This window comes from Parasteatoda tepidariorum, chromosome 7 (genome assembly GCF_982258835.1).
Source record: "Parasteatoda tepidariorum strain Cologne lab strain chromosome 7, Ptep-v5.0, whole genome shotgun sequence".
Lineage (NCBI taxonomy): Eukaryota > Metazoa > Arthropoda > Arachnida > Araneae > Theridiidae > Parasteatoda > Parasteatoda tepidariorum.
In genome coordinates, this window is record NC_141761.1 from 83,884,637 (window position 1) to 83,898,111 (window position 13,475).

A 13,475-nucleotide genomic window follows, 5' to 3' on the forward strand; every position below is an offset into this window, starting at 1 on the left:
GAGGTCGTGAGTTCGAACCCCGCCGGCCGAATACTCCCCGTGTAGTAAAAGATGACTTATGCGCGTTAAATCCGTCGAGTCCTCCATGTTCCTATAACAAATCATACCTCTGGGGGTACTGATCCAGGAGTTTTCTTGTCCTCTGGATTGGTTCAAAATTACGGCGTTGAACATTAGTAGTCGTAAACCCAAAATTGGGTCGGCTGTTCAACGACGGCTATAAAATAAAAATGAAATAACATTGTTAATTTAAAACAAAATTAGCTTTAAAAAAAGAAATGCTTTTTTTTTCTTTGTAAATTTTCAATATTTAACTCCTTCTCTTTTTGGAAACAAAGGAATAGCAAAAAAATCACGAGCAACTTATCATTCAATTAACAACTTTTGAAAATTCAATTTGCTTTTGTTCGACAAACTTTAAGAATTTAAAAAGTTCACAAAATGCAGTCATTTTTTTTTGAAAAATTTTTATACTACCAAATAATAAATAGTAATAACTTAAATAAGTGATGAGGGCTGTTTATATTATAATAAACAAGACAATTAGTTGATATGTAGATATAACTTCATCAAATAATGATACAACTAATCATTTGCAAGCCTTGGGTTTTTATTTTAAAATCATGGCGGATTAATTGTTGAATAAAATCTAGTTCAGAAAAATAAAATTTATCCAACTATAAAAAACCACAAAATCTGACATACAACAATATTGTAAAAAAAAATAGAACAACAAACGAGTTTACATTGGATGATGTAAAACTCAGGGGAGACCATAAATTGCGAAATTTTCTGGGAAAATGGGCGGGATTTGTTTACTTTATTGTACAATGTTGCATATGTCTCTGTCTGAAACGAGAGCATAAATTTAGGAAGGATAGGACTTCTTAATATATACTCGAGGAAGAAAGACAAATGTTTTTAAGTAAGAAAAAAGAAAAAATTGTAAGCTGAAGAAGAAGAACCTAGCGTCAGATATTGAAATGTTAGATCTAAATAGGGAAACTTGGCGTTGTTCTCCAGACTGTGATAGATATCCCAATTTATGAGTACAGTGCTGTTCTTTTCTTTATTTCAAGTTTATTTTTCTGAAGACTGATTGCGAAATAATATTATTTCTAAATAGTAAAAATTCATACATAATATTCAGAATTCAAAGATAACATGGTTGGAATAACTTCCTAATCTTTATACTATAGATTTTAACCATGTATATCAAGAGCATTTAAATTAAATTATATATATTAAAAACATAATCGCAAGAAACCGAATCGGTAAGATATTAATTGGTCAAAACTTCTTTCGCTTCAAAAATATGCAAATTGGAAATAACTATCGTCAAAATTCAAGCACTCAAAAACAGGCTCTCATTTTCATCTTAAGCGCCTGTTTTTGAGCGCTTGAAACATGTCGACTGTTATTACCATTTTGTATATTTTAGGAAGCAAATTAAAGTTTTTTTTAATATACTCTACTAGGTTTTATTTACTATAATATACTAATTTTAATTTAATTTACTATGAAATTTAATTTAGTTTATGGTTTAGCAAATGTAGATTAATCAAAATAAATATATTTTTCTAAAAATATGCATATGCTGCACTATTTTTAAAAGTCAGATTCAGCTGAACTGCTTTGTTCCAGCATTCATTGCCTTTTATTTTTATTTCAGTTAAACCAACTGTTAATTAAATAATAATTTTAATTTATCTAGTTATGAAAATTGTGTATTATGTAATATACAGCCTAGATTATCTGATATACAGTTAAAAAACTATTGTTTAGTAATAATCAAACATTTTAAAGTTGTCCTAGGATTTCGTTTTTCAATTTGTTACCGTAATTATTGTATTAAATTATTTCTGTTGAGTAGGCAAAAAGGGGTCCATTGATTCCCTGTTTGATCTATTTTTAGATAAGGTAGCTACTCTAAAAATTTCATTATATTTGGCTTACTCTGAAAAAATAAAACTGGCAAGAAAAATCTGTTTTATTCACCTCTCCCTTTGTTACCAGCATATTTGTTTAAATGTTCATTTGATTTTTATAAGGTAGATTTTTTTATGTTTCCTAATTTTAGATAAATATTTTTTTCGTTTTAATTGAACTAATTCAGTAAAATTGACTTTAAGTTTCGTCTTTCCTTCCTGTTACTCTTCCTCTATGTTACCATGCCCATGACTTTTTTTTAATTTAACATCTTATTAAACATTAAAAGAGCTTACTAAAAGCAATTGGTCGCAGATTTTCTTTTCTTCAAATGATATTTATACATCTGTTTGTCATCAAAAATTGGAAGACTTTGGCGGCTTTTCTCATCTTTGCCGCATTTAAATTCTTTATTAATATTTAAAACTTAAGAAGCATCAACAAGCCATTTTCATTTCTATTTTTAATGCAAAATTGTATTTATTTCTTCCTTAGAAAGTTTTTGACCTCTTACCATATTCATGTAATTCGGAAAAATAATAGATCTTGCAATACGCACTTTGAATAAACATGAAGTGGAAAATAAAGATTTTAAAGTAAACCATGTAGTAAAATCATTCCAAGGGCCTATAATTTTAAATTATGATTTTAAATAACGAAAATATTTTTTTAGAAAAAAACGATCATTCTTTTTGATTGATTATTGATTTTTTACTTCATCTTATCGATCGAATCGATTGATAGCTTAGCATCGATAGTTTTTATTTCAGTGACAAGCTATATTTAATTTTATCAATTTTATACAATTAAATATCTCTCATGCTTTAATTATTAACTTAAATGTTTCAAATTAGTTGTATTATAAAAAAGATAACTTCGTAAATATTTGATATGAAGCCAGAAAAATTTATCAAACAATAAAATATTTTCTCTCGTGTATACACTTTTGGGTCAGAGTGTACTTCAGATTTAGCGCTGGTGGTCTAAAACAAAATTTATCGCGTAAGAAGCATGTATACAAAAACTTAAATTGTTTCTGGCAATTCTAATAATAAAACTCGGATAACAAAATAAAGATTTCAAAATTAAAAAAAGGATAGCTTACCTAAAGAGTTTTGAGCAAACAAACTTCAACAAATAAAATTTTGGAACTAAATAATCAGCATTCAAATGAATAAAACATTTACGTAAGACATTGTTTTATTCATTTGAATGCATAAAACATTTAGATAAAAGAATGTTGTATTCTTTTGAATGCTGATTCCCTTGTTAACGACATTCATTCCTCCCCTCTCCATAACGCGTAGAAATGCGTTTCCACCTGATTTGCCTCTCAGACAATGTGATTTATTTTTCTGTTTTTTCTTCTTTCTTTTCTTTCTTAGTTTCTGTTTATTTATTTTTTCTCACATTTATTTTTCTTGTTTTTGTTAGCTACTTTACGTTTTTTTATTTCAAATCATTTTTGTTTTCTTTACTTTTACGCCTGGCAAGTCTTGAAAATGGGAGCCTACTTTTGAAGCGCTTGAATTTCCACTTTGTATGTTTTTGAAGTGAATGAAGTTTCCAATCAAGTAATATCTTACCTCTTCAGTTTCTTGGGATTATTTATTTAATGTGCTTTATAACTCTTATATATTTATAACTCTTTTTAAAATAATACTATTTTTTTCTTTTAAGCAAATATCTTTAAAAAAATATTTAAATGTTTACTATTTCAAAATAAAAACATTCATCATAATACAGTCCGTCATTTATAAAAAAAATATATTTGTTCAAAAATAAAATACAGAAAACTGATCTCAAAACTAGATATACAATGTTATGCAAATGATAATATATATTTCGGATCAGATTTTATGCATTTCTTTTGTTAAATAGGTGAATGGTAGACTTTCCTTTTTTTTTTCTCTTTTGTATTCTCAAAATCCGTTAGTATCAAGTTCTATATCCATGGGAGTTTAAACTGAATATACAATACAGTCTTCGAACAATATATCTCGAGAGACGACAATATATTCACACTCAGTCTTCCATTTTTTTCTATTTTCTTTCCCTGACTATATCTATAGACTTTCTTTTATATATTCGCTGTTATCAAATTTATTTGTAAAAAGCAAACATATATAGAGGTTTATAAGAAGAGTTTTCCCAAAAGATATAATGAAATCAAGTTTTCAAACACAATAAATTTCATTTTTGTCATTTGAAAGAAATAGAATGTTTGTCCAACAAAAACATAACATTTATGACTTTTTAAGCACGCTATATTAAGACGCATTAAATAATTTTTATTAACAGAAAAAAACAGGAATTTTAACCAGGAAAATTAAATCACGTATTTGTATTTCTACCAGGAATTAAAGTAAATGTATTTAGCAAGGTGAGTATTATAAATTTTAGTTTTACTAATTAATCAAATAGGGCCGAAGGTTTAAAATATAAATTTAAAAAAATGAAAAGAGAACTGTACGGTATGTCACTTTATAATTTTGGAAACAGTAGAATTTTTATTAAGTTTCACAATTAGTTACCTTTTTTTGTCAACAGATACCGCTACTTTCTGGAAACAATGTACTTTATTTAAAATAGTTGTATTTGTATCTTTATATCTTTATTGTGATTTTTTTTATTTCGAAGATTCTGTCATTACAAAGCTGCAGAAAGCAATAATATAGTTATAGATATAGTAGCTCATTTCAAATCCTGGTATTTGAATTACTAATGCCGTCTGTAACAAGCAAGATTACCAATAAAAGTTTGACCGTTGGTCACAAGCAGCCCGTTAAATTTTTCGTGGTTGGAAGTTCACTTTTTGTTCGTGATGGGGAATCTTGAAGAAAAAGGTACCTGCTCCGGAGCTGTTCACATGGTCTGACCGATGACATGGTCGTTAGAAAATAGAGCTCTTGAAAATCTTGACCTTGACTTGATGATGATGAACGGAAACACGGTTCAATTTATTTCCTCATCAAGGTTGCTGCAAATAAGCATAAGCACCGAACCGATTTTTCAGTAAGAAGTGTGAAGTCCTTTTTAACCTAATTGATGCATTTAAAAAAATGGCAAGTAAAATTTTATAACTAGACTTATTTTGTTCAACATAATTTATATTTACTTATTACTTAAACATTTAGGAACAAAAAGTAATTTTCTCATTGTACCTTTCAGTTCATAATCCTTAAAAAATCACTATTTTTGAATTTAAGCTCATCGAACTTTATTTAAAATAAAAAATTAAAAATACAAAAGGAAAATTATATTTTTTAAATAGTTTTTTTTTATTTATGATACATTTTTAATTTTTCCCTTGTGCTTTTATGCTTTCCTAATTATATGTATTTCTCCTTTAATCTTTTTGAACAATAGAAACAAGCATTTCCGATACTAAAACTCACTAATAAACTAACACACCCATTTAAGTTAAAATTGCGCATTATCAAACAACCAATTTTAAATGAAAAAAAAATATTAACAAGGTATACTCCCTCTTGAAAGATGTGTATTTAGAGGATATTCATTTTGCGAAAAAGATGTCACGAATATTGAATTGCCTTACAAAAAGAACTTCTGAATAGACACCTCTTCAAAGCCGTTGGGACAAAGACGACCTTTGATTAATTTGCTTTCTTTGTGTTTCGAAAATCATTAAAACCACTTTTTTGCAAGAATAAGCTTATTTAAACTCTAGCGACTACTTAATTGCCTTTTTTTGTTCTTCTATTGTGATCATAGTTAAAATATAAATGAATAAAAATGGTTATCTACAAAATAAAAAATATATATAATGATGTATATAAAATGATATAATATATAATGATGTATGTAAAAAAAAATATATATACATCATTACCATGCGTTTAATAAGAATTTAGCTAACATCCTACAAAAAGAGTTATTATTACATTTTTTTTTAATTTAAGAGCTAAACATTTTTTAATTTCAATTACATTTTATTCGTAGAACTACTTAATATATAAAAGTTGTAATATTTGCTGAACCCTTAATAACGCCGTTTTAAAGAGTACATACATTTTTTAAAGTACATGCAATTTCAAAAGAATCAATTCAGGTCGTACCTTGATTTTTGTACCTTAAACCATAATATGGAGCAGATTTTTAGTATCCTTAATAAGATGATGAATTGAATAATGTTTTTATTGAAATTCATTCACAGTAGTTCAACCATGCATGAAGTTCAGCTGGTAGTTCTTCCGTACATTAAGTTCAACAGGAGATGTTCAATCCTGAACAAACCAAGCTCGTTAATCATTGGCCTTTTACGAATTAAATCAGGAAAGTGCGCCTTTCGTTTGATAAGAGAGCATCTGAAGGGGGGAAATATGTCTTAGCTCAGAATCCCATGAACATATGGAAGCAGGAATGATTCTTAAGACCAATCCCTCAACTTAGACACAGATATGAAGGGGAAGGAAATTTTCTCCTAACCCCTGTACTAATGGTACTGTTCGACGACCGGCTGCATGTCTAACTTTAACGGGTATTACAAACATGAGCATCACGTATCACATATACTCGGTGGGTCTTTGCGGGATTAAGAGTCAAACCGGAGTCGGATTTACTAACCACTGGACTACCATGGTTCCAACGACAATGCAATTAAGTTTAAGAGCTGCGATATTAAGTTTTAACTTATCACCCCAGTAAAGATGTAGCGTATTTGAAAGACTTTGCTGCTGTCTACAATTTCTTTGAGTGCAAGTGAAATTCGGTACTTTTGTTTCGATTATAAATGACACAAACGAAATTTGTTTCAAAACGCATATTTTATGAAATGTAAAACCTGGGAAGTAATATCTCTCCCAATTTGATATTGAACAACCCTAAAACTTGTGTGAAAGTGCACTTTTATTCAAGTTGACACCAAATTGAGCCAAATCAAGTTGACACCAAGTTAACATTGAATTCAAAAATGTTTACACCTTGGAATCATACGTTAAAAATCCAATGTTGACGTGTTTTGATACCGTCAGTAATTGTTTATAACTGATTAAAAGTTTGCGATCTTCTTCAATGATGCTTTAAATTTACCGAAAAAGTTCGCCGCTTAAATTATGTATGCACGTTTTTAGTTTCGTTAATTAGGATACTTTCATATTATTTTTCAAATCCTTGTAAACTGTATTAAATATTCAAATGTTTATCACTCAAATTTTGGTACTCAAATGTTGATTGGAGCTCTGTCTTGTGATAATGTACACGGGGAAAATGTCTGCAAAATTATCGTATTTGTTGGCATTTCTGGTTTACGAAATCCTATTTCTGGTAATAAAACCAAATTATACGGTATTTATACCATTCATTTATCAGGGTTTTTTTTTTGGCTTTTCCTATGGTAGCGTTTTACTGAAAATTCTGATTTTCAGAATTATAGCTCTTATTATCACTCATTTAGTAAGAACTACAAAACTGAAAAATAAATTTACCCGAATAAATGTTTTTAAAGCCATGCTTAAAGTTATCATGTTATAACTACCAAATTCTGATAACCAAAGCGCTTCGATAAAAATTACTGTGCTTCTGGATTTCTATAGAACCAGAAACCTTATTCTAACAGTTTCTACCATACTTCTTAGTGCAAGTTTCGAGCATTTTCCAACCACTAGAAGCAGAGCTTATTCTTTTTACTGTCAAATAACACGTTTTTTTTATCGTCTATTAAATTTCCGATTAACTAGAGTGCATGCATATTATCTAGAGTTTTGTTTGATGCTTAGTCAATTTTCAATCTTTTCCGGACAAAAACAATTTTCAATCATATTAGGCAAGGTTTGCATGGCTTTTTTCTTGCATTAACAGTAACGTTAACGATCTTTACAGCATCTTAATGATTCTGCAATTTGTATCGAAGGCTTTGTATTTGATGTAACGTTAAGTAACGTAACCTCAAGTAACTTTAAACGAACGATATTTGAAACCGTCTATAAAAACATTATAGCGTTAAACGCCTAAAAAAACTCTATCTCTGTATCTGATGACAGTACAAGACTCGATCATTTCTTTACTGCTAATAGCAGAATTTGCATGTATATATTACTTAATTAGAGCCAATCGTAATTTCCTCTTAATCAAACCTTTTTAGATTCTCCCTAATGGATCTTACCTAGACTAATAAAATTAAATGTGATTGTTCAAAAAAATCAATTATCACTTTTACAAAAAACAATTAAACTATTTTGCTTAAAATTTAAAAAAAAATAATTTTCAATAATATATTTGCATAAGTATTGACATTTTTAGAAGCTTAAAGGAAGCAAGGATGCTCCCAGTTTCTTTTCAAAATAGGATGATTTCGTAGGTATTTCAAAATGTGATACGACATGGAGAAAACAATTCTGGTAACATTACCATACTAAAGCCAAATATAGGTTTGACAAAAAAAAAAAAAAAAAATCCGTTAGTGAAATCAAAATTTACGGTATTTCAACCGTTCTAAAGGAAATTCTAAGTTTCAAAATCATAGTTCTTATTGCCAGACATTCAATAAAAATTAGCATGGAAATTGAAAATTAAATAATAAAAATTGAAAAAATTGAATCAAATAAAAATAAAAAATTACCATAAAACATGGTTCTTATGGCATGTTAGAAAGTATCATCACAAAGTTAACACATTTTATCACATAATCCAAAACTATATTTTATTGTTAATTTTACCAAAAGCTTTACTAAAGAGCTATGATAAAAAATACCAAGCAATTAGTGTTCCCACAAGGCCAGAAATATGGTTAATTTTACCATATTCTGGTAGCTTTGGTTATACTTATTTTTTCTTTGTGTAACTTCTTGCAGCTTTTTATCTTAAGACTTTTTGTCATATTAGTTAATAATTACAATATCGAATATCAAGAAATGAAAATATAATAGGAAAAAAGATAGGTAAAAACAGATGGAATAACTAATTAATCATTGATGGAAAAGAACTTTAAAAACCATCAGGTTCATAACTTTGTTACCATAACAATCCAGACATTAAAGTTGCTTTGGTGTCTTTTTTCATGAAACTCATATTTTTTATGTCTTTTCATAATTAACGACTTTTTAATTACGTTGAATGAAAAAGTCGGAAAAAATGTTAAATTAGAATTGATTTCTCTTTTTTCATAAAATAAATTAGGTTTTTATTTTAATAATTTGCGCAAACTTAAATGGTTTCTCACGTTATAATACACTCTTTAGACATTTTAAATTGAATATGATAGGTATTTAATTTATGATTTCAATTTATTGATAGAAATACTGAAATAAATTTCTTATTCAATTATTTATTTAAATTCAAAAATTTCTATAACATAACATTTATATTCACTAGTTAAAAGAAAAAAGAAAAACCTGCATTTTGTATTTAAATTTTAAAATTGAATCAAATTTTAGCTTAATTCAACTTTAAGATTGTTTGTGAGAAACATCTTCAGTTTGTGCTCATTTTAAAATCAATATGTTAAATCCCAACTTTATAAAATTTTAGTGTCTTATTTAGCTGGCTCTATTAATTAAAAATAAAAACAGTATATTATTAAATAGTATGAATTACTTGTGGAAACAATTAAATGTAATCATTAAAAGCTTTAACAATTGTAATTTATCTATTTATTCATAGATAATTTGTGGGGCGACAATGTCAACCTTCATCTATGAAAAGGTACCCCATCGTAGAATCGAGTTAACATGTCAGATATAATAGTGAATAGGAAATGTATTTTTGTAGTGGTAGATACACTACAAATTTAACACAAACATTATTCAAAATAATGAACTGTAAGGACGTCTTAATTGCGTATATTGGTTAAAGTAAGTGATAATTTATAAAATCAAATTTTAAAAAATGCATATTAACTTAACTAATGTTTACGTATCATTATTTTTGTACCTGTGGTAATTCGAATCTTGAAAAATATTTCTGTATTTTATTTATTAAGAAAAAGATAGAAAATGCGTGTCCCTTTTAGTTGTTTTTGTTTTAAGTGTTTATATAAAGTTCCATATCTTTTCTCCAAATGGCAAGAATCTAGAAGATTTTGCAAGTACTTTTTAGTACTTGCAAAGTACTAAAAAGTACTTGTCCTCTTTTGCTTAAAAAATTTCTTTTTTATGATATCTTTATAAAAAAAAATTTCACAAAATATAAACAGTCAGAAATTTTAAAGCATATTTAGGAAAATTTCTTGTTTTATAAAACAATAAGTAGTTTTATTTACGAAATTAAAAAATTTTAGCTAAATGTGGTGAAAAAAACATCTAGAATTAAAAAACAAGAAAAGATAAGATTTCTATGATTTAATTTCTCAAAAGTTATTGAACTACGTAATTTAAGATTATACAAAGCTTTTTGTACCTTATTGTTTAATTGATTTCCCATCATTTTTAATAGCAGTATATTTCCGTATAGAAGCCAAAATTTTTTTTTACTGATCTTGCGAAAGTTTATTGCATTTTGCACAGATCCTTCCGGGTAATTGTCAAGTGTGCTGTAAAAATCTCATCATCAAAAACAGTGACCACTACTTTACACTGAATTTATAAAACAAAATAGGGTTTTACTGCACCAAAAATAAATGATGGTTAGTTCCTAGTATATAGGAAAATACCAAGAATGTTCCTTAACACTACTTGGTGCAAAGAAACCGCCACCAGTTTTGTTATTCAGTAACGCTAAAACTTTAATTGCTGTTACATATGATAATCATAAGACTCAGTAGTGGAATTTTTATAATGCAGTATAAAGTAGAACAACTAATCTTTGTTGTATATATATATATAATTAATTTTTTAATCAAATGTGCGCGTAGCCCAGATGGAAAATTAAGTCGAATTCAAGTTAGGCTTAACAAAAGAGAAGCGGATAGATATTATACATTATAAAATTAGTTAATACAATTCATAGAAAATAAAAAATTTAAAATAAGTATTCTTAATTCACAATTGTAAATATACGCGTGTATTTTAACGGCTAACTTTCATTTCTGTCGATGAATATGTCGATGAATTCTACTGATGATATCCGAAACTCTCCAAAGATGAGTGTTTTTGAAATCGAGAATAATTCACGTATGATGTAAATGCGAGTAAGCTTGGCGTTAGCTTTTTACACGATAAGTGTTTAGATTTAACTACATTCATAAATGTTACATGGATATTCTATTTCGTGTTCACTTGAAATATACTGTTCCTTCCCACAACTTCAAAGAGATATTACGCCAAGGTAGAAGAGATATTTTGAGTATGGCAAGTGCTAAAATGGTAACAAAATTAAAATATATCCATGTATATTTCTAAATATTTGTCAAAAAAGGTGATTAATTGATAATAAGAAGATCATTAATTGAATTATAAAATTTTTTAAAGTATCCGACTAGGTAAAAATCCGCAATTTCCACGAAAAATTCAATCTTTACTTTAATTTCGATTTTGACTCTAGTTCATTAGTTTTCCCTAATCATTTCAAATTTTCTTCTCAGGCTTTTAGAAATGAAGTTACAAATGTTTTTTTTTCGTATGTTGACAGCCGAAACGGAAACCGGAAGTAAACTCACAAAAACGAAACTAAAATGTTTTCTTTTTGTTTTAAGTATTTGAACCCATCATTTATTTGAATAAATTATATTTTTAAGAAAATAAAATTTATTTTCAGAAGTTAATTTTCGATGTGTTAATTTTCTTACATTTTAGATTTTTTTTTTTCCATTTTAAATTCATTTACTGAAAAACGTTGAATTTGAGAAAATTTTCTTTACGCTATCCCACATTACAATATATATATATATATATATATATATATATATATATATATATATATATATATATATATATATATATATTGTCGAATTCTTTGAAATTTAGAATGTAGATTATGTATAATTTTAGAGATGTTTTGAATTAAAACCTAGAGTATAAATTCGTAAGTTCGAATTTGTTACTTTTATCAAGATTCAAGTATAAATATTTATACTAACAATGAAAACTAAACAACTAAATTCGATACTAAACAACGTATTTAGTACTATTTCCTTATTTGTCTTTTTTTAATTTTTTAAGATTTTAGTTTAAAGCACAGGTAATCACACTATGGATCTAGAAGAAAGAAAATAATTTGAAATTCAATAATTACAATTTGTTGTAGAGCTGTTAGCGTGACATAAAGAAATTTTTATTTTTTTTACCCAAATTAGCCCTTGATGTTAAAAATACTTTATAAATATTTAAACATTACTTTAAAATTATGTATTTTGCTGTTTATCAAATATAAAATTAAAACTTTATCTTAACCTTAAGAAAATTGCGTCAAAAACAGTCAGATGCCTTTAATTATATCTAAAAATCTTGTTTAGTGGCTAAGTGGCAATGTTGAATATTTCTGCAGAAGGAAACTCAAATCTTTGATAAGAAATTTATTTACATAGGTAATGAGTGATTCTTGAATATCTTGATTTGAAGCATGTTTTTGTTTCAGGGTATGATTAGTTTAGCCAATACATGGAAGGTCACATTGAAAATAAATGTTGTTGTAAACAAACCAGTTGTATTGTTTTAAATTGCTTTTTTTTTTACCTCATTTAAGCAAGTTCACACTTTTCTATCGTTGCTACAACCTCCTTCTTTCCTTGTTATAACTTGTTTGTAGTTTTCTTCAGCACACCTGTGTTTTATTCTGTGATGGGACACTGCACAGTGAAATATTCCAGATCCGATAACGGTATAAAGGTGGATTATCTGAGAAATCTATTTCAGGGTAAAATTAATCTTTAACGTGAAATATTATACCATAATTTTTGCAGCAATATTTATTTAATGATTGTGGTTCAGTTATTTTACGGTAACAATCACTTTAAAAATATCGGAATATCAGAATTTTTGTAACATGCTACGGTAAAAAGGAATTTTTAGGTAAAAAGTACCGGCACCATGAGTGCCCAATGTACTTTTTATTGTAATTTAATCCGAATTTTTTTATAGTGGGATTGAGATTCTTTATTATTAAAAAGAAGCCATAGAAAGCGTTTAATGCGGTATTATCTGTACTTTTTTCAAGTTGTTTATCTTTATTATTCAAAGATATTCGAGTTTAAATCAACTCTAAAAATTAAAACAGGAAGAATAAAGATTAGAATGAAATCAGTATAAAAAAAAACACTTAAGTCTTACCGAAAATTCATCAATCGTTTATACCAAACCACTCGTCTGGTGATTGTTTCTTTTGTTCTTTTTAATTCTTGGTTGCTTATGATCTCCACTCAGTGACAAACAGCATGCCAGTTCTAAACTTTTGAGAAAAGAAAACTATGCTTGATGAGACAGAAAAAATTCGTTTCCAAGAAGTGTATCGTAAATCGATCCTTTTTTTTTTATCTTTTAAGGACAACAATGATGCTATAAACGTTAGAATAGGCCTTTCTATTCGATATAAAAATGAAGAGAGAACTAAAGGAGATATAGTTTTTATTTTTAAAAAAAACTGTTTTACTCAATTTAATTTAAATAAAAATTTTAATGCTGAAGAAGACGATAAATACACTCAAAAATCTTATA